This window comes from Giraffa tippelskirchi, chromosome 9, assembly GCF_054371585.1.
Source record: "Giraffa tippelskirchi isolate mGirTip1 chromosome 9, T2T-mGirTip1v1.2.pri, whole genome shotgun sequence".
In the NCBI taxonomy this organism is placed as follows: domain Eukaryota; kingdom Metazoa; phylum Chordata; class Mammalia; order Artiodactyla; family Giraffidae; genus Giraffa; species Giraffa tippelskirchi.
Genome location: NC_137283.1, coordinates 21,510,088 through 21,533,154, shown reverse-complemented (window position 1 = coordinate 21,533,154; position 23,067 = coordinate 21,510,088). Strand labels below are relative to the sequence as shown.

Sequence of the window (23,067 nt, the reverse complement as noted above, 5' to 3'; positions counted from 1 at the left end):
GCAAATTTCACCTGCTCAGATAAAGGGTTGAATGAGTCTGGTCAGTGTTCTGCTGTGCTAAGATGGGCTCTGTTTACGACTCCATCATGAGCAAAGCAACGGCTGTGTTTTGGGAAGTGTTGAAGGCATCCTCTTCAGTACATCTGGTAATTTCTCTCACTCAGTTATCCTAAACTGGATAGGTTAAATAAAGGTGACCACAAGCTTATTCTCATATTAGGCAGCATACTTGGTCTTCCTCCATATTGTATAGAAAGCTGCGGCCAACACTTAAAATAATCTAAAGAAATGCAAATTAAAACTACTTTCATTAAGAGAAAGCCCCAACAGAGATCAAAAATTTTACTTAAAATCACATTGGTTTCTCAGTCTGGTCATTTATTAAATTTATGTTTATCATGTGGGGTAGGCTGGTTAGGTTATATTAATTCCATTTTAGAGATGATTCATAGTAATGAAAAGATATCCAGTAATTCTTCAGATTTAATATCATGAAGCCATGTAGAAAGTGCCATTTACTATAGTGGAAAAAAGGCACTTTCTTTTGTATGTTTGTTTCGATTATACTTCAACCAGGAAAGTCAAGGGAATGGCCTAGATGTTTGATATCAACATTTCTATTCTTCTCATAGGCTGTGAGGCTGACTCTTTCCATTACTGATTCCTCCATCTTTTCAAAGGTGGACTTGTAATGGTAATGGTAATTGCCAAAGTAATTCCTCTATTATTGCTCTGCTCTTTGGGTGCCCTTTTCTTCAGCTAAAGGTTATTGCACCCACTAATCAGAAATATGGAAAATGCCCTTAAAGGTCATTTATGAAGCCTTGTCTTAAAGAGAAATCTCTTTTGCAACCAAGTCAGGATCTTTTGCTATTTCCCCAAGAAGATAACTTCATGGACATTATTCTCATTTGCAAGAACTTAACAATATTAATTGAAAATTTTCAGAGGGGAGAATTAAGTTGGAGTCAGGAGACCACGAACTGGCTACATGCTCTTGGGTAAAGCGTTTAATTGCCCCAGTAACAAAATCTCTTATTTGCAAATAAGGGTGTTGGAATGATCTCTGGGGTACATTTCAGTTTTAGATCCATTATAATTCTATGTCATATAAGTTGTTATTAAAAATAAAGAAAAATACTTTATAATTGACTCTAACAGTACCGAGAACTTAACAGATGTTCAAGCAGGGTTTAGAAAAGGCAGAGGAATCAGATATCAAATTGCCAACATTTGCTGGATCATAGAGAAAGCAAGGGAATTCCAGAAAAGCATCTACTTCTGCTTCATTGACTATGCAAAAGCCTTTGACTGTGTGGATCACAACAAACTGTGGAAAATTCTGAAAGAGATGGAAATACTAAATAGACCACTTTACCTGTCTCCTGAGAAACCTGTATACAGGTCAAGAAGCAACAGTTACAACTGGAAATGGAACATCTGGTTGGTTCAAAATTGGGAAAGGAGTATGACAAACCTGTATATTGTCCCCATCCTTATTTAACTTCTATGCAGAGTACATCATTTGAAATGCCAGCCTGGATGACTCACAGCCTGTAATCAAGATTTCTGGGAGAAATATCAGCAACATCAGATATGAAGATGATACCACTCTAATGGCAGAAAGTGAAGAGGAAGTAAAGATCCTTTGAAGATGGTGAAAGAGTGGAGTGAAAAGGCTGGCATGAAACTCAACATTCAAAAAACTAAGGTCATGGCATCCAGTCCTATCACTTAATGGCAAAGAGAAGAGGAAAAAGGTTTTATTTTCTTGGGCTCCAAAATCACTGTGAACAGTGCATGACTACAGCCACGAAATTAAAAGATGCTTGCTCCTTGGAAGAAAAGCTATGACAAACCTAGATAGCATCTTAAAAAGCGGAGACATCATCTTACCAACAAAGGTCCTTATGGTCAAAGCTTTGGTTTTTCCAGTAGTCATGTGTGGATGTGAGAGTTGGACCATAAAGAAGGCTGAGAGCTGAAAAAATGATGCCTTTCAATTGTGGTGTTGGAGAAGACTCTTGAGAGTCCCATGGATTGCAAGGAGATCAAACCAGTCAATCCCAAAGGAAATCAACCCTGAATATTCATTGGAAGGACTAATGCTGAAGCTCCAATACTTTGGCCACTTGATGTGAAGAGCTGACTCATTGGAAAAGACATGATGCTGGGAAAGATTGAAGACAAAAGGAAAAGGGGGTGGCAGGGGATGAGATGGTTAGATAGCATCATCAACTCAATGGACATGAATTTAAGCAAACTCTGGTGGCTCAGATGTAAAGAATCCACCTGCACTGCAGGAGACCTGGGTTCAACCCCTGGGTTGGAAAGATCCCCTGGAGAAGGGAAAGGCTACCCACTCCAGTATGCTGGCCTGGAGAATTCCATGGTCTGTTTAGTCCGATAGGGTCGCAAAGAGTCAGACACGACTGAGCGACTTTCACTTTCACTTTCTGGGAACTAGGAAGATAGGACAGAGGAACCTGGTGTGCTGCAGTACATGGGGTGGCAATGAGTTGAATATGACTTAGTGACTGAACAACAACAACAACAATGAAATGTTAGAATTCTATAAACTATAGATAAGGAATTACTGTCTATCTCTTGAGCTATAAAAGTTTTTTGTGGGGATCTGTTTTCATCTCAGAGACTGAGGAGAGGAAAAAGGAAAAGTTTGGTGTTGGATGAAAGGAAGACTTAATTTACCCATCTTAGTTACTAACCCTTTAACGGTTGGTAATGCTTCATTCACCCTTGAGATCTCTGACTAGAAGGCAATCATTCAGGGATAAATATAATTCATCTCTTGCATAAAACATGGAGGTACTTAGGGAAGGATGCCCTGTTTTCAAAATGGCAAGATTTCTAACCATTTGTTAAAGCTAGATATCCCATTTTTACCCACAGTGGTTAGAAGATTAGAAGGGGTAGTCCCAGAAAACAGGATTTTCAAAAACCAATAAACCCAGATCAAACACCTTTGAAGACTTAAAAGACAGAACAAATTGATATTAAAGAAGCCACCCAACAAAGTCAAAATGAAATGAAATAGTGATAGGTATCTTAGAAAGCTCATATTTCTCCCTGTGTAAGTGGAAAACATGCTACCTCCTGGGGCCCTTCTAACTCTAGAATCTTAAGATTCTGTGGCTTTATGATTGCCTAGATTGTTTAATAGATTAAAGGAAAATAATCATTTAAAAATAATGTCAAATTAACTATGATTCTTCTGTTCTTTCAGACATAGTTCCTTTTGCTGGGATTTCTTTGTTGACCATAAATCACTAGAATAACAAAACAACAGACTTAACCTAAATACATTAGTATCCCAGATTTTCAGGTCATTCCCTCTAAAACTAAAGCTAGATAGAAGTGTCATTGGCCTGACTTCATTTAACATATTTACCAATTCCACTGATCCATTCTACAAACTGTTATCCATTGTTTTTAAAGTCTACTTGGTTTAGATGGTATTTTCCATAATAGTTAGAAATGCAGAGTTAGATCTCAGAGTAAAGGCTTACACTGTAATATTAATAGTTTGTTTTTCATTATCCAGTGGACTATTGTCCTTCTGACATTAATTAGCATGAACTCTGACCCAGCTGTTATTTGCTTGGCCCTAATGAAGTGAAACAGTTCCAGTTTTTTTAGCTTTCCTTGGGGTTTCTTTGGATGGCTTATACCTTTTTATGAAGGCTATTAAGAATGTGTTTTAACAGTGATTTTTATCTTTGAATGCAAAATACATAAAATAATTTGCATTTGCCAGGTTATTAGGCTACAATTAAATTAGGCGTCTGTGAAAGTCTATTGTAAATGATAAAATACTTCACCACTATTAACTATAATAACAAGTGTTTGATATGAGGTAGGGTAGTGACATTGCATGGGCTTTGAAAGCAGAGTAAACTGGGGTTGAAGCTTGCCTTTGAACTTTATGACTTTGGAGAGTTTGTTAACCTCTGAGTAAGTGCCACTTCTGCTGGCCTATAAAGTGCAAATAATATCAATACCTACATCTCAGCATCTTCCTCAATGCTAAGTGTAGAGGATATTTTTTAAAGGACTTACATAGTGTCTGCTCAATACATGTCAACTATTATTATTAATTATATTAGCTCAACAAATATTTGTTGATAGAAAAAGTACTGATAAATTAATTAATCAATGAATTATTGCGAGGACTCAATGAGAAAATGAATGCAACCGACTTAGCACAAAGCCTAGATGATGCTCTATTCCACTGCCTCACAGAAATCACCCATCATAAGGTACACCATTATTGTGTGTTCCTCCAAGAAAGAAAAATTCCTGCCGATTAATTTTAAGACATCAATAACTTGAGACACATCCCTATTACAGAGAGAGAAAATTCTGGGAAAAATGCACTTTAGAATCGATGAAATATAATAGTTTATGTAAATAGTACTATGATAAGAGATAGAGAGGAGGGAAAGGAAAAACAGAAAATTCTCAATAAACGTTATTTCTCAGCAACCAGATCTATCTGTGAATTTTACATTTATTTATATCTCAAGCTATAATTCTTGCTAGTGAAGAAGAAAAAGTAAGGAACTTGCCAGAGAGAACCAACAAAGAATCACAGTGACAGTGACAAATCTCCCACAATATGCAGGGAGTCCTTGAAGGGGATGAGTCCTTGGGCACCAGTTCCCCACCTCCTAATGTAAGTATCTCTTCTACAGTATCTCTCACATACTCGGATGATAGTTAGGTTGCATTTCATTCCTGAGCCCCTTTCAACAGGTCTTAGAGTTGCTTTTGTGGAAATGTAAATCCCCTTCCAGGGGCTGTCACTGGAGTAGGTGGGGAAAGAGTGGCAGTGTGTGGAGGTGTGCTAATCATCCATCAGTGCCAACCTTGATGGGAAGGTGGGTGACACTTGCTAATTCTAAATGGCAAAGGGAAGCAGCATTTTAAGTACAATTCAGGTAGAGCTGGAAAATAAATGACACAGAAAAGGCGGCAGAGCTCTCATTTACTTCAGAAAACTCTTCCAGCAACTGAAATAGGTAGGAGAGAAGAGGAGGAAGAAGACTTCTGTGAGAATGCAGGAATATCTTTGAGCAAAGGGACTAAGGGAAAAAAATACAGTTGTTGCTCTTGTGGGGGGTGTGTGTGTATGTGGAAGTGGAAGGCGGCAGTCAGTAACATTTTAAGACACAAACATTTTACCCTACCAATCAATCAGCATGTCAATCTTGAGCAAGTCCTTATGGCCAACAAACCAGTCCTATTAGAACCTAAACAAGTTTGAGAATAGAAGAAACACTGGAAACCATCTAACACAGTGGCTCCCAATCCTCACTGTACACTAGAATCATCCAGAAAGCTTTATAAACACACAAGTTCTTGAGACTTACCCCTAGGGATTCTGATTTAACTGGTCTTGGATGGAACCCAGCAAATGGTGTTTTTTAAAAGCTTCCCTAGGTGCCTCTAATATATACTGATCTAATTTAACCTCTTCATTTTACAAATAAAGAAACTAAGGCCTAGAGGAGTACAGTGGCTGCCCACGAATACATAGCTAAATGCTCAAACAGAGCTAAGATTCTGTGGTGGTTCAGTCATTGATCTCAGTTCTTCATTTCTCCGAAGTCACGGTGTACCTCCACAACCAAGCTATGGCCTCAGAGTGGCTGGAGTATAGGCCTCTGCCCTTTGAATTTGGACTTTGCCACATGACTTGCTTTGGCCAATGGAAAGTTCATAGAGATGACATGAGCAATGCCTTGATATATGCTAGCATGTGTGGGTCTGTCCTCTTGTGCTCCTGTCTTTTGCCATGAGAATAATATATTCTGGGTAATCAGTTGCTGATTGAAAGAAAATGAGAAACTCACTAAGTAGAATGAATCCAGCCAAGCCTAGAGAACCCAGACATGTATGAGTCAGAAATAAATGTTTATTATTGTGAGCCAATGAATTTGGGGTTGTTTTTAATGCAGCATTAGTATGGCAAAAGCGGATTGGGGCAGACTCAAGCCCAAGATTTACAGTGTGCAGCTTACTTCATTGCTGGATCTCTAATGGCTTACTATATGTAGGCCGGGGGTACAAACTGATGGTGATCTGCCAGCGCTCATAAAAGAAAAACTAATCAGATTCCTCAGGTATATAGTACATCAAACCTGGACATGTATAAGTCAAGTGGTTGTTTTTGTTTTTGTTTTTTTTTGATTAGCTGTTCAAAGACAGACTTTTCCTCCATTGGGAACATTTCTTAGCTGCTTCCATATTTCAGTCACTCCTAGATAATTATAACTAAAAGTTTTTGAGTGCTTACAATATATAAAATTTATCTGATCCCAAGAAAAGGAAACCCTCCTGAGATGGGTATCATTTATTAATCCCATCTTACAGATAAGGAAATCAAAGCCCTAAAAGATAAATAATTTGCCCAAAGTCACATGCCAGACAAAAACTACAAAGGCTATCTGCTTAACTACTATGCTATCCTGACTCTACCTTAACTTCACTTTTGTGACCAATGCAAACTACTAATATTGATTAATTTGGAAGAAATGCATATCACCCCAGGATAATGTTCATAGAAAACTGCTTTTTCTTCAGGTATTAGGCCTACATGTCGACTGTTCTTACTGCCTCTTTACAAATTGTTTGACATTTAACTACAGGTGTCTGTAAAGTCTGAAAAATATAAATTAATTTTATATTAACAATTCAACTCAATTTTGATACTGTCTACCTGGAGATAGTATCAGATCCCATAGTTTAAGGGTTCAGACCTATAAGACTGACCAACTCCCATTTCAGACACCAAATTATAAGTCTGGGTGTCATCTCTGATTCTGACCAACTGACTGTAAGCTGGAAGTTCCATCAACCCTTTTCCTGGCTTCAGTTAATTTTCTACAATGGCTCACAGAAATCACAGAAACATTTTACTAACCAGATCCTCAGTTCATTATAAAAAGATATAACTCAGGAAAAAGTATATGGAAGAAATACATAGGACAAGGTGTAAAGGACACAAAGCTTCCTTGTCCTTGTTGAGTCGAATCCTCAGCTGTTCACCAACCCAAGAGCTCTCTGAACTCTGTCCTTCTGGGTTTTTAAGGAGGCTTCACTACATACACATGATTATCATTGGTCACTAGTGATAAAACTCAATCTCCAGCCCCTTTCCCCTCCCTGGAGCTAGTGAGTGGTACTGAAAGTTCCAACTCTCTAATCACAGGTTGGTTCCCTTGGCAGCCAGCTCCCATCCTTAGGTTACCTAGGGACTGTCCAAAAGTGCCTCATTAACATAACAAAAGAAACATTTATCTCTCCCATCATTTCTCATCCAAGTTTTTTACTTTCTGTGCTAGAAATGGGAATGAAGACCAAACCATATATATCTTATTGTGGTTGGTGTTGTTCAGTCGTTAAGTCATGTCCAACTCTTTGCAACTCCATGAACTTCTACACATCAGGTTTCTCTGTCCTTCACTATATCCCCAAATTTATGTCCATTGAGTCAGCGATACCATCGAACCATCTTATCCTCTGTCGCCCCCTTCTTTTCCTGCCCTCCATCTTTCCCAGCATCAGGGTCTTTTCCTGTGAGTCAACTTTTCGCATCAGGTGGCCGAAGTATTGGAGCTTCAGCTTCAGCATCTGTCCTTCCAATGAATATCCAGGGCTGATTTCCTTTAGGATTGACTTGGTTTGATCTCCTTGTAGTCCAAGGGAGTCTCAGGAGTCTTCTCCATCACTGCAATTCAAAAGCATCAATTCTTTGGCACTCAGTCTTCTTTATGGTCTAACTCTCACATCATGACTACTGGAAAAACCATAGCTTTGACTATATGGACCTTTGTCAGCAAAGTGATGACTCTGCTTTCTTTTGAACTTTTTTATTTTATATTGGGGTATAGCCAATTAACGGAAATCCCAGGTTTCCCTAGTGCTAAAGAATCACCTGCTATTGCAAGTAGATGTAAGATATGCAGGTCTGATCCCTGGGGTAGGAAGATCTCCTGGAGGAGGGCATGGCAACCCACTCCAGTATTCTTGCCTGGAGAATCCCATGGACAGAGGAGCCTAGTGGGCTACAGTCCATAGGGTTGCAAAGAGTCAGACATGACTGAAGTGACTCAGCACATAGCCAATTAACAATGTTCTGATAGTTTCAGGTGAACAGCGAAGGGACTCAGCCATACGTATACCTGTATGTCCATTCTCCCTCAAACCTCACTTTCATCCAGGCTGCCACATAACATTGAGCAGAGTTCCCTGTACTAGAGTAGGTCCTTGTTGGTTGTCCGTTTTAAATATAGCAGTGTTATCAAGTCCATCCCAAATTCCCTAACTATCCCTTTACCCTAGGAACCATAATTTATTTTACTAAGTCTGTGAGTCTCTTTCTGCTTTGTAAGATCAGTTGCATCATTTCTTTTTGGATTCCACATATAAGTGATGTCATACAATATTTCTTCTTCTCTGTCTGTGATGCCTGTGCTTTTTAATACACTGTCTAGGTTTATCATAGCTTTCCTTTCAAGGAGCAAGTGTGTTTTAATTTCATGTATGCAGTCACCATCCACAGTGACTTTGGAGCCCAAGAAAATAAAATCTGTCATGCCTCCATTTTTTCATCCTTCTATTTGTCACAAAGTGATGGGACTAGATGCCATGATCTTAGTTTTTTGATTGTTGAGTTTCAAGCCACTCTCCTCTTTCACCCACATCAAAGGACCTTTAGTTCCTCTTCACTTTCTGCCATTAAAATGGCATCATCTTCATATCTGATGTTGTTGATATTTCTCTCAGCAATCTTGATTCCAGCTTGTGAGTCATCCATCTTGGCATTTCACATGATGTACTCCATATATAAGTTAAACAAGCAGAGTGATATTATACAGGCTTGTCATATTCTTTTCCCAATTTTGAACCAGTCAGTTGTTCCATTTTCAGTTCTAATTGTTGCTTCTTGATCCCCAAACAGGTTTCTCAGGAGACAGGTAAAATGGTCTGGTATTCCCATCTCTTTAAGAATTTTTCATAGTTTGTTGTCATCCACACAGTCAAAGGCTTTAGATAGTCTATGAAGCAGAAGCAGATGATTTTCTGGAAGTTCTTTGCTTTCTTGACGATCCAACGAATGTTGGAAATTTGATCTTTGGTTCCTCTGCCTCTTTGAAACCCAGCTTATACATCTGGAAGTTCTTAGTTCCTATAGTACTGAAGCCTAGCTTGAAGGATTTTGAGCATAAGCTTGCTAGCCTGTGAAATGAGCACCACTGTACAGTATTTTGAACATTCCTTGGCATTGCCCTTCTTTGGGATTAGAATGAAAACTGACTTTTTTCAGTCCTGTGGCCACTGCTGAGTTTTCAAAATTTACTGACATATTGAGTGCAGCACTTCAACAGCATTATCTTCTAGGATTTGAAATAGCTCAACTAGAATTCCATCTTCTCTACTAGCTTTGTTCGTAGTAAGTCTTCCTAAGGCCCACTTGACTTCACATTCCAGGATGTCTGGCTCTAGGTGAGTGATCACACCATCATGGTTGTCTGGGTCATTAAGATCTTTTTTGTATAGTTATTCTGTGTATTCTTGCCACCTCTTCTTAATCTCTTCTGCTTCTGTTAGGTCCTTACTGTTTCTGTCCTTTATCATGCCCATTCTTGCATGAAACATTCTCTTGATATCTCCAATTTTCTTGAAGAGATCTCTAGTCTTCCCCATTCTATTATTTTTCTCTATTTTTTGTATTGTTCATTTAAGAAGCCCTTCTTATATCTCCTTGCTATTCTCTGGAACTTGACATTCAGTTGGGGATATCTTCCCCTTTCTCCCTTGCCTTTCACTTTTCTTCTGTCCTCAGCTATATGTAAAACCTCCTCAGACAACCACTTTGCCTTCTTTCCTTTTCTTTAGGATAGTTTTGGTCACTGCTTCCTGTACAGCAGTGCAAACCTCCATCCATAGTTCTTTAGCCACTCTGTCTACAAGATCTAATTCTTGAATCTATTCATCAACTACCCTGTATAATCATAAGGGGTTCAATTTAGGTCATACCTGAAAGGGCTAAAGCCTGAATTTTGCAATAAGGAGTTCATGTTGTGAGATATATAGTGACTTATAAGGAATATATCTTACTATAAACACTACATATATTATTGTTGTTCAGTTGCTAAATTGTGTCTGACTCTTTGAGACCTCATGGACTATAGCAGGCCAGGCTCGCTTGTCCTTCACTATTTCCTGAAATTTGCTCAAATTCACGTCCACTGAGTTGATGATGCCATCCAACCATCTCATCCTCTGATGCCCCATTCTCCTCTTGTGCTCAATCTTTCCCAGCATCAAGGACTTTTTCAGTGATTTGGCTCTTCCTATCAGGTGGCCAAAGTATTGGAGCTTCAGCTCAGCATCAGTCCTTCCAATGACTATTCAGTGTTGATTTCTTTTAGGATTGCCTGGTTTGATCTCCTTGCAGTCCAAGGGACTCTAAACAAGTCTTCTCCAGCAACACAATTTGAAAGTATCAATTCTCTGGTGCTCAGGCTTCTTTATGGTCCAACTGTCACATAATATAAACTATTCCATTTAAAATTTTTCATATGTTTTACTTTCTGATGCCTATAATCTGTCATTTCTGCTGACCTTTTTTCCACAGAACTTTTTGAAATCTTTTGGTATATTCTATCAAGAAGAATACCATCCTAAAACATTAGAAAAACCCTTCAAGAGACTTGCACTTTATCAGAATTAGAGAAGTTATCAAAGGTATTGAAAGAAGTCACTGACTTTCAAAATCATCTCTTATTTTTCAAGAAGAAAGTAATGGAGAAACAGATTCTCTTCATTCAGTGAGTCCCCAGTTTGGGTTCTGGGAAGGTTAGAGACATTGTGAGGTCAAATCTTGTGTTATTTATTTTTTTCCCTCTGGGTTCACTCTTTTTGAGGTTTATGAGCAATATGTCTAATGAGACATGATGGCCTCCTAAGAAAAACTTTTTCGGGAAACAAAAAGCCAAAATAATACCCAGAGAAAAACCTGCCTTTCCTGATAATAAGTGAGAAGTATTGAGAACATTTGTAGTTGGTGCCCTTCTAAACTCCCTTCCTTCAGTAAAGCAGATATATAATGAAAAGTAAATGCAGTGGTTTGAATTCAGGCACAGCCCAGACTTCTTATAGCAGAGAAATAAACTAGTAGGTGGTAGCAGCAGAAGGAACTCCTCAGATTGAAGCCTACTCACTTAAAATCTGCACGGGAAGAGACAGAGCATGACATACCAAGTGAAGCAAAAGGGACACAAAATAGAAACAGAACTAAGATTCCTAGATTTTGATTCCAGATGATCCTTTTGAAGCAGGCAGTGATCCTTTTTGCTTATTACCTCATTGACAAAAGGGATGAATACAGATTTGACTGTATGTTTTTTTTCAAGTGGATGACAGAAATACACAGTACAAGGAAGCAGTAGCTGTAAATTGTTTGATTCAATATGTTTTATAAAATAAAGGTACTGTGAACTAGGATAAAAACATAGGATGCTCAGTTAAATCAGAATTTGAGATAAATAATGAATATTTTTAGCATAAGTATATCCCAGATATTTCATAGTAACTGTGTAGTGTTAGTCACTCAGTCGTGTCTGACTCTTTGCAACCCTACGGACTGTAGTCTGCCAGGCTTCTCTGTCCATGGAATTTTCCAGGCAAGAATACTGGAGTAGGTAGCCACTCCTTTCTCCAGGGGATCTTCTTGACTCAGGGATCGAACCCAGGTCACCTGCATTGCAGGCAGATTCTTCACCATCTGAGCCACCAGGAAGATCTCAAATATTTCATGGGATATACTAAAAATTTTATTTGGTGTTTTTCTGGGATTCTATTAATAACATAACAGAGTATTTTGTATTGTAGCTGGCAACCCTAGTGGAAGTAGCAGTGTGTCATTTCAAAGATTAGGTCATAAAATGCATTATCACTTCCTCCTTCCTCTCTCATTAGGATCACTCTCTCCGGGGGAGGCCAGCTGCCATTTTGTCAAGACACGCAAGCAACCCTATGACTAGACCCACATGGTGAAAAACAGGCCTCTAAAGAATAGTCAGCAAGGAACACAGTCTTCCTGACAACAGCTTTTAGATGATTGTAACCCCAACTGACATCTTCACTACAACCTCATGAGACACTAAGACACAGCCACCCAGCTAAGCAGAATTCCTAACCAAGAGAAACTGTGAAATGATAAACCTTTGTTGTTTTAAGTGGCTAAGTTTGGACTAATAGTAAGAGACAACTAATAGAGCCACATCGCTTAAATAGATGCACGTCTGTTCAGAATTATGGTCAATCTTTCTGGCATATAATAAATCTTTTTGTTTAAAGAAAATTTTCTTGCAAAATATCACTTAATAGCAGTCTCCTGTCAAAGACAGACCCAACATAATACTGACTGAAATCTTTAAGGAAAAATTAATCAAGAATAATGTTTTTAGAGAAAATTTTAAGTGAAAAACAGAAACAAAAATTAAGTACATTGTCAAATACAACAGATTTTCAATCTGCCTTAGAGATTACAAGCTTTCACACTGATTATGATATTTGATTACTGAAATAAAACAAAACTATGAATCCCCCCAAACCCACAAAGCTTTAGAAGTTTCAATGATATGCTAAAGTCATACTGCTAGGATTCCAACACAGATCTCAACCGTTTTATTTTTTTTAAAGTGCTTCTCACACCTGCAGAGTGTCTCTTTCTAACACTGGCCATTGATCTTAAATGATCTTCGGTTTCAGGCAGTTTTCAATATCAAAAATGTTAAAATGAAGTATAGAAAACTGGTCATCAATCATGTGAAATCAAATAATAGTGAACTCTTGATCTCTGAAAATTGAGTTTTAATTTTCCTCTAATTCAGCAGCCATGGTTGACAATGCCATCGGTGATCAAGAGTTGACTCAGTCCTTCAGCAAGTCCTGTCATGCTATTTGGCTTGACATTTTCTATCATGAGAAGCTGTCCTTAACAACAACAACAAAGTGACAAATATCGGGATGAACCTGTCATAAGCAGGAAATGCAAGACAAAGAAGAACATGGTGAAAGTGCAATTCTTGTACTTCCACGCTTGGAGTTTTCATGCATGACTCCCCAGTGCCCTTCCCAGGAGTACTGGGTGTTGACTAAAGCCAAACTATGTAAGTTGTGCTATATAATTCATCATCTATTATTTGTCAATTACATTATTCAGTTTCAATGTACAAATATGTATTGAAATCTTATTTTAAAATTTGAATTAAGGAAAAGCTTTATTTAGTCTGTAAAACTGTTACATATTCAATGGGCAGTATTATAAATGGAAGGAGAAATAATTATAAAAGGAAAGAGAAAGATATTAAAAATTGGTTAGTAAAAAATTTTTTAAGTGCATAAACTCAGGTACATAAATTTAGGTCACAGTCAGAAATCATGGTGCAGAAGGGAAATAAAACAGTAAGAGAGTCAAGAGGAACCTCAAAAGGATTTGCCTTGAAGAGTAAGGAACAACCAAGAACACTGGAGAGAGCTGAACAAATGGAAACCTGTTCCTCTTAAATGCTTCACTGTGGACTCCTGCTTGTCCTGGCATTAAAATGAAAATATTTGCACAAAGTGAAGTGTCTTAGTCCAGGCTGCTATAACTAAGTACCATAGACAGCATGACTTGTAAACAACAGAAATTTATTTCTCACAGGTCTGGAGGCTAGAAGTCTAAGACCAATGCACCAGCATGGTTTGATTCTGGTAAGGCCCTTTTCCAGACTGCAGTCTGCCAGCTTCTCTTTGTATTATTACATGACAGAAAGTAGACAGAGAAAGCAAGCTCTCACATGACTTTTATAAGGGCACTAATCCCATTCACGAGGGCACCACCTTCAGGACCTCACCTAAACCTAATTATCTCCCTAAAACTCCATCTTCTAATACTAAAACATTGGAGGACAGGGTATCAACATAAGAATTTGGGGAGGACATAAATATTTAGTCCATGACATGAAGCAAATAGCAATTAGAAGGGGAGCTACAGGTTATCTCCACCTTGAGAAGAGGTCTATGGAGGACTTTGAAGATAACCAAAAATAAAAATAAATCAGGAAGGAGAAAAATTTAGGCATTAACAAAACAATTACTTGAGCTTATAGTATTAAATAGATTTCTAGATTCTGCAGACCTATTGTTTCTCTCAATGCTGGTCAAGTAATTGTAGGCAAAAAATAATGTGATTGCTTATTCCAGTTCTCTTAATTCTTCTACTCATAAGCATTGCTGCTTGAAAAGAAGTCCCAGGAACCGAAAAGAAGTCCCAGGAACCCAGAACTCACACTCCTGGAATCCTTAATGGATTCAATGAAATGGAGCAATAGCACATCCTACACTGTTACTGGACTTTCTTGGTGGCTCAGACAGTAAAGAATCTACGTGCAATCCAGAAGACCGGAGTTCAATCCCTGGGTTGGGAGGATCCCCCGGAGAAGAGATTGGCTACCCACTCCAGTATTCTTGTTCATGGGAATCCCATGGACAGAGGAGTCTGGCAAGCTATGGTCCACGCGGTCACAAGAGTTGGACACGACCAAGCGCTTAACACTTTCTTTTTCACTTTCACCCTCTTACCATGTCACAGAAGTGAATGGTGTCTCTGCCCTAGATATGGAGCAGAGAGTCAACACTGACATTTTCCTCTGTAACAAGAGGAATGCATCAAATAAATGCTCCCGAAGCCCCAAAGTTTCTGCTGGGTACACTGCTTTCTTCTGAGAAAACTATTATAGGAAGAGGATTATCCAGAGAGTAGCATGCTTTTTTCCATTTTCCCAGGCCAAATTAGCCACGAATGACTGAAGTTCTATATGCTGGGAAATGACTTTCAGGGTGTCCAATAGGAATGCTTTAGATTGCTAATGACCAACTATTCCAACTATTGATTTTCCTCTCCTGGAGAATTAGAATGTAAGATAAAGAGGACTGGAAATCAACTCAGTAATGGAGTGGAAACAAACAGGAAGAAAAAGTCTGAGTCATGAAGGTAGCTGACTTAAGGTTTGTTCCTGGGTCACTAAAACCTCTGCCCTACTGTGAACATTAGAGCTCTGAGAGAGGCATGTCTATATATTTACTGACAGGGTTTCTAGTCTTTACCTTATAGAATATTCTAACAGTAGAATCTCTCTTGTCTGAGGTAAAGTAAACATGTATCTCCTTCTTCCCATCAGGGAAAAAAAAAAAAAAAAAACTCGTTTAAGAAAAGAGCCTTATAATTTTCAGTGTTTCCAGATTTGTCTTGGCAACCTGGAACCTCTTCGCCAAATCTTGTTTAACAATTATATTAACTCTAATTGTTAAGAGTTTTGCTTCTTCTCCATGCCTTAGCCCTTTATATTTCCTACAGATAAGCTTTGTGTGTGTACACATGTGTTTCAGACACCAGAATTTTTCTGATACTAGTTGCTCAGTCTTTGGAGTGTCAGACAGCCAAGAAAAGAAGCCATACAGCTTGATGGAGCCTCCTGAAATCTGCCTTCCCAAATGTTTTATGAATGTCTTCAAATGTCAAGATCTTTGGGCTTTAGCAATTTCTAATTTGTCTCAAAAAGAAAGTAATTGAAGACTGAAGTACCAAACAGCTGTCCAAAGTTCAGATACAATCCCTACATGAACAATTCTGACCCCAGACACAGATGGAGGGCTGCAAAATACATCAGATTTTGTGTCTGCTTTTCAAAGGCTGATGTAGAGCTGGTATTCTCTTCTAAGTGGAGAAATAACTGTGTATAGTGAAATCTTAGTATGACTCCTAAAAATACCCTCATGTTTCTCTATTCTGTGAATTTTAACTGCAGAATCCCAAAAAGCAGATGAAATGAAATTGGTAGGAGAATAATTATAGACCCAGAATCCCACCTCCCATCCTAGTTAGGTAGATAGCATCCATTTCATTAATGCTACCTGTCTTTCTTTTCTATCACCTGATCACATGAAGAAAGATCTAGAGGAAACAAAATCAGCAGCAAACGTCTTGGCAGATGGCACTGTAAAGCATCCTGAGGTCCTCTTATCCAACACTTCAAACGGCTTTATTATTTTCCCCTCTCTCCATACCAGTCCCAACCAAGCAGGAGCTAGTTGCACTCACTCAATAAAATGTACTTTTATTGAGTACAGCTTGTGTCTTGGCAGCATGCTAGATACAAGGAATATAATACTGAACAAGAATGTATGATGCCTGCCTTTTTGGAATGTATATTCCTCCATTGATTCTCAACTAGGAAAAATATTCACTCATACACAGAATTTGGAAATAAATGGTGGTATCTTTGAGTGTCAAATGACATGGACAATCTACTGGCATTTAGCGAGCACCATATGGGATAATTTAACACAATGAAGAATTGTCTTGAACAAAATGCCAAAAACTCTCTGACTGAGAAATAAACAATTACAATAGAATGTGTTAAGTGCTATTATGAGAAGTATAGGAAGCCTTTGAAAGCACATGTCAGGGACACCAACACAGTTTGGAGATAGGAGCCAGTTTGCAACATTTAAGCTGAAAGAAAACCAATGGGAAGAGTTAGCTAGGTGGTAGTGGGGTAGGAGAACTGAGTTGCAGACAATTTTCTAAAATTACTGAATGAATAACTAAGTTTATGAATAACAGATGGATGATTCTTGTTTATCTCTCATTTTTATCCATGAATTGTTGGTTTGGGTCGATGACTCTCTGTTTGTAATGTTATTTTAGTTATAAATATTGTCAATTATTGGGTAAGTTTGCATTTATAATACTCATCATTGTTTGAAGGAAGAGAGTAAAATCTCCAAAAGGTAAAACTTTACACTAAACATTTCCATGGATTGGACTTGAAATTTTTCTAGTTTACCTTCCTTTTATCTACTGTATCTTTACACTTCATTCAAGTCCATATATCCTTCATCAGAGAGCAGGCAGTGCTTTATCATTCTCCAATGTTCATAGCTTCCTAGTTAATAGTCAAACCTGAATGGGTGTTAGGTTAATTCTGAATTAAATAAAGCCATATATTTGCTATTACACATTCCCAAGTACTCCTAAGTTCTTAAACGCTTCTGTTTCATAAAGGCTCAGCTATTACCTGTTTTCCTCAAGTCTCAGCTCTTGTTTGGCTGAAACATTCTACTGGACACAGTCATTATCTTGCTTCAGCCAAGACTCATCAAATGTCCCCAGAGAGCTGTTCTCAGACATATCTGTAGGCAAGATGGGTGTCCCTCAGGGCCAGAATCAGACACAAAAACCGGCAATGTTTAAAATGTGTAGGTGGCCAATTTAGGTCAGCTTAATTTTTTTTTTAAGAAAGAAAATAAACTGCATATACACACTGTTTCTCTTCAATCCATCCTCAAGTAATCTGAGGGAAAGACAAAGGAGAGAAGGAGTTAGAAAAGTGAGTTCCATGCATGGAGATTCCATCAGTATTGGGTCTGATATAAAGCATTCAACACATCTAAAATCACAGAATGTTTGAACTGGAAGGGTGTTAGAGATAGAGCCCAGTTCCCTTGGTTTACAGACGAGAAGAGTGAGAATAAGAGCTGGTAAAGAACTAGTCCATGTCATCATGCTGGTACTAAGTACCAGCATGGTTAAGAGCATAAGCTCTGCAGTCAGGTAATCTGAGCTGAGGTTCCAATGTTTCCATTTATTTCATCCCACTTAGTTTCAATTGCCACCCAAGTAATTGAATTATAAGGATTCTAATATATTTAGATTATAGGTTTAGTGTAAGAATTAAATAAAACATACACATAGAGGATTTAGTACAGTGTGCAGCAGGTAGTAAATGACCACTAAACATTGGTTATTAGAATAATTATCTATGATAGAGAGCCACCCTGAAACATTGGGGGAGTCAACCGTACTATCTGGGGAATCCTTCTTTCCTTCAGTTTTGCACCAAGGCTCTGGGCCAGGATAGGTCCTGAAGGCCTGAGATGGAGATGGGGGATGGATTCTGGCTACATTTTCAAACTCCTCCTTAAACAGTCCTCCAATCCAAAGACTTCACTATTCATCCCACACTTCCCTGGAGGTGTAAGATGACAATCATCATTTTTGAATGTGAAGAGACCCCAATCACAGGTCCTTATGCAAAAAATACCTTAGATATAGTTTAGTCTAATCATAGTTTGATTATGGAATTCTCAAAAGCAAGGCCTTACTTCCCTATTACTATTATGTAGTTTTTGGAAGGTCAAAGATTCCATTACAGTGCTATGCACATAGAAAACTCAAAGAAAGTTTATGGAAGGTAGGAAGAGAATCATTTATTGGTCCTTCTGCCTTGTCTTTGTTTCATGAGGTTACCTTCATCCAAGAATTCTGTGGAGCAGTCATTCAATAGTACCTTCAAACTTTGAACTGATGATAACAACAGCCAACATAAAGTGTGTACGTTCTGAGTAGGCTATGGCCAACAACTTAACATAATCTCCTCATAACAAATCTCAGAGAAAAAGATTATTATCATTCCCATTTTACATTTCTCATTTTACATATAATATCATCCCCAAATTATAGCTTGGAAAATGAGGCTGAGAGAGTATAAGTAATTTACCCAAGGTCACACAAGTGGTAAGAGTGGTGCTAGGAATCAGACACAGGTAAACTTGAGGTCTTAACATGTGATCTTAGACTCTTAATATTTTGGGGGCTGTAAGCGACAACAAATGCATTTCTAATTTTTTCCCATACTACACAACTCCAGCAAATTCATGCAGTTCTTTTACTTTAGCCATAATTTCTACCTTTAACCAAGGAAGTAACAATAGGATATTGTATATTTCATTTTTTCCATATCCATAGGTTTTTCAGTGCCACTGTCAGAAGTGGTCACTTGTTCACCCACATATGCAACGTAAGTCACGGCACACAGGAATGATAATAACAAAGAGAGAATGTACTAACACTACTGCCACACTTGCGAACTGCCCTTCACCAAAGGAAATCAAGTAAGTTTAGGATACATATTGCAAATGCAGGGCAAAGCTGTGTGTTTACCAGCACTTGGGGAAACTGACGTTCAAACCCAAGACCAGACAGTAAATATCATTATGTAAGGCACCAATGCTGTCAAGTCCTTGGAACGCTTAACAGTCAAATTAGCAATAAATTCTGACAGCCCCATCTATCAGCTCTATTTAGCCAATCCGATGGCAACTTTGTGTTTCTTTGCAGGCCCAGGGAACACACACTTGCGGAAGGAAAAAAAAATACACTTGATTAAATTTAGTTTTGAATAATTGGGTCATTGAAATTCTTCGGCTAAAGAAAAATGACATTTGTAATTTATAGAAATGACTATTTAAAATACAGTTATGACTGCTTAGAGAACTCCTGAAACTAAATAAATTCAAGTCAGCACATTTAAGGAAGCTGTTAAGAGGTACCTAATGACAGCCCCTCCAATTACCACTCCAACAGAGCTGGTGTGGAAACCTGCCCTAAGCCAGCTTCCCTCCCCTGCAGTCACTCCAGCTTGATGCTTGGGAGCCCAGGTGGGGTGGATCAAGGGCTCTGACATCCATCGGGCAAGCCCAAGTACTTAATGTGGCCTGTAAAGAAGCAAGACACATTCTGGACAGAAAAGACGGGAGAGATTTTTTAAAAATCTATTGGCAGTCCCCAAATCTCTTTGGGAGGATTCTTTCACAGAGCTTGCTTGCAAATGTCCCTACTAACCTGTGCTGGGCTTGACCTCCTAATTAAAGCTACTGTAGCATCTTAGAAAGCCAGATTCCAGACCTGTCTGCCCATTGAAAAATAATGTGGGAGGCTTCCCTGGTGGTTCAGTGATAAAGAATCTGCCTGGCAGTGCAGTAGACACAGGTTCAAAACCTGATCTGGGAAGATCCCATGTGCCATAGTGCAACTAAGCCCATGCACCGCAACTATTGAGCCTGTGCTCTAGAGGCTGGGAGCTGCAATTCCTAAGCTCATGTGCCACAACTACTGAAGCCCATGTGCCCTAGAATCGGTGCTCAGCAACAAGAGAAGCCACTGCAATGAGAAGCCTGCGGGCCACAACTAGAGAGTAGACCCACTCACCGCAACTAGAGAAAAGCCAGTGCAGTAGTGAAGACCCAGCACAGCCAAAAATAAATAAATAAAATTATTTTAAAAAAAGAAAAATAACATGGAAGTATTACTGCATATAATATCTGATGAGAAGGAAGAGTTTACACTTCTCCAGCCCTCTTCTATGGGCACACTAGTATGGTGCAGACTTAATCATATCTCCTAATAGTAACACAAAAATGCTAGCAGGTGATATGGGAGAGAAAACATCTCCAGGTCACGTTGGCAACCAATGCTTCTGCAGATGAGTTAGGGGGTCAGCCAGGGTCCCCGAACAAGAGGAGTAAATTTCTTACCTCCCTGCATGGACCAGTAATTCACAGATAACTGGTACAGCTGGGATGTGTGATAGGCAAGAAACATTCCCCTCATTTTTGAAATAGCATAGAATTTGACTGAGATAAACATAAGCTCCTACTTTTTGGTTAATTCAATTGTGTTTAATGGATGGGAGGCAAGGAGAAACCTGACTTATCTATAGTTGGTAAGAAAAAGACCTGCAGGTATTGATCACAACTGAGCCAACAATGTGCATGGTTGTTATTCGCTGTACCACAAACAGTGCAGTGTTCACAGATATATACGGTCTAGGACAAGGCAAGGTGAGTCCCATGTGATGCCACTTTGATCATACCAGGTCCAGCATATTATATTCGTCTCTGAATTACACATTTTAAGAGGCATACAGGTAGAGACTAATCAAGAGGGTCAGTGGAAATAAAAATAATAACTGCAACAGCAACAATAACTAATCCTTCCTACAAATGAGGATGCAGACTTAGAGAGGTTAAGAAACTTTCCCAATATCATACAATTAAGTGGTAATGCAGAATTCAAATATGGGCTTGTCTGATCCATGCTTTATTACATCACGTGTATTTGTTTTCTTAGCTATACCAAGAGTAGCTTTATAACTGGGCCCATATTAGCCTTTTTTTAAAAAATAAAAATCATATACTTACAGTATATAACATAATGATTTGATATACACAGTGAAATGATTACTACATCAATCTAGTTAACATATTCTCTGAGGAGTAAACTTTTAACTCCAAAATCCTGCAAGCATCCCATTTACCTAAGTTGAGCCCACTCCCAGAAATCCACCAACTTCAAAAAAACAATGAAATCAGGTGACCTGGTTTGGCCTGATCTCATTGCTGTGATGAGAAAACATGGTTCTTGTCTTTTGATTCAATGTGGTGTATTTCCAAAATTGCATCTTTGAGGAGTAAATGAGACCTTAGTTTTAAGGAAATGAGGCCAGACTGAAAGATGTCCTTCTACAAGCATTTTAACAAGTGTGGAAATGACATCTGCAGTCATCATTCCCAGGCTCCTACCCATTTTAGTCAAATAGGCCCCTGGTCACCACTTTTAGTAACACTCACTGGACACAAACCAGAATATGGGCAGAATTGGGATAGAGGCAGAATTTGCCTTTGGCATCACTATGATAGACACAAAAATGCACTGCCCAGATCCCCTTCAAGAAAGGCCTCACTTCCTAACTGCAAGGACTGTGATCAGCAGACCACATCCAGCTGTCACCTCTCTGGGGCTGCCTCAGCTCCAGGGAGCAGGCTCACCGAGGTCACACCTTTTCTAGGACAGCCTGTATCCAGTGACTAAGCAAAGTAGGGTACAAAGGCCTTACTGTTTAGCTGAAAGAAAGACATTCTGCATGTGTAAAGACTTCAAAGTAGATTTTTCCTTCTACCTGGCACTGCAAGATCAAATGCATAACAGTTTATAGTGTACAGAGGACACTGTGGTTGGGACCCTAATGTCCATCCTACCCCAGATGACCAGTCCAATCCAATCATCCCACTCAAGTCCTCCAGGAATCAGCTGGTCCAAAGATAAGATACAGGTCTTCACACGGCCCAACCAGCCTGAAGAGAAGGAATTATACTGTGTGGTTGGCTAGGAGATTTTCTTCTCTCACTGCATGTGAAGAAAAAAAAGCATGATGCTCCAGTTTACTTATAGCTCCCACAAGAACCAGCTATGTGCGAGAATGCAGATCAGAGACTGAAGGCTCCTGGGTTCCTGATGACATTGCTGAGTTGCTGAACTGCTGAAATATAAAGCCTGCACTATCTCTCTTCTTCCTGTTACATAAGATAATACATGTCTTTATTGTGGAAGCTATTTCGGTCTGGGATTTTGTTACTTTGAATATGCAGCTGAAAGTATCCTAACTGACAGTGAGGAAAACATTTAATACACAGCCACTCCTATCCAGGGTGTTTTTTTTTTTTTTTTTATCATTAGAGCTATATTAGAATTACTGCAGTTTTTAGTAGAAAGGGGCCATTTACTCTGAGTTCCTCATTTACAGATTAGGAAACCGAGGTTCAGAAAGGCTTAGTGAGTTGTCTGAGGAGACAAAACTCATAAGTAGCATAGCCAGGTTTAGACTTTTAAAACTCCTTGATACCCAGCATCCAGACATTAACCTATTCATTTAACAGCCCTTATAGGTATCTACAGCATTTCAAGCACCGTATTCTCAACTTGGCAACATACTGCTTCCTAAAACACATCATGGAAATGAACTTGCAGGACAATATTTGCAATCTGAGCGAGAGGACAATGATATATTTCACAAAGCCCTACTAAGGCAGAGGCACTTGCAGAATGCTGCAAACACTCCTCACCAACCAGAAAATCAGAGTGATCTAAGGAAGAGATGGGGCTTCCCTGGTGGCTCAGTGGTAAAGAATCTGCCTGCCAATGCAGGAGATGCAAGAGATGTGGGTTCAATCCTTGGGTCAGGAAGATCCCCTGGAGGAGGGCGTGGCAACCCACTCCAGTCATCTTGCCTGGGAAATCCTGTGGACAGAGGAGCCTGGCAGGCTATAGTTGATGGGGGCACAAAGAGTCAGACATGACTCAGCATGCAT

The 23,067-nt window shown here is 38.9% G+C and overlaps 1 long non-coding RNA gene across 1 annotated transcript in view; it reads right to left on the bottom strand.

Annotated features, from left to right (window-relative positions):
• The window catches only part of LOC145520793 (uncharacterized), a 536,928-nt gene that overhangs the window by 175,733 nt on the left and 338,128 nt on the right, over positions 1 to 23,067 (bottom strand). The gene's annotated exons all lie outside the window — the stretch shown is intronic.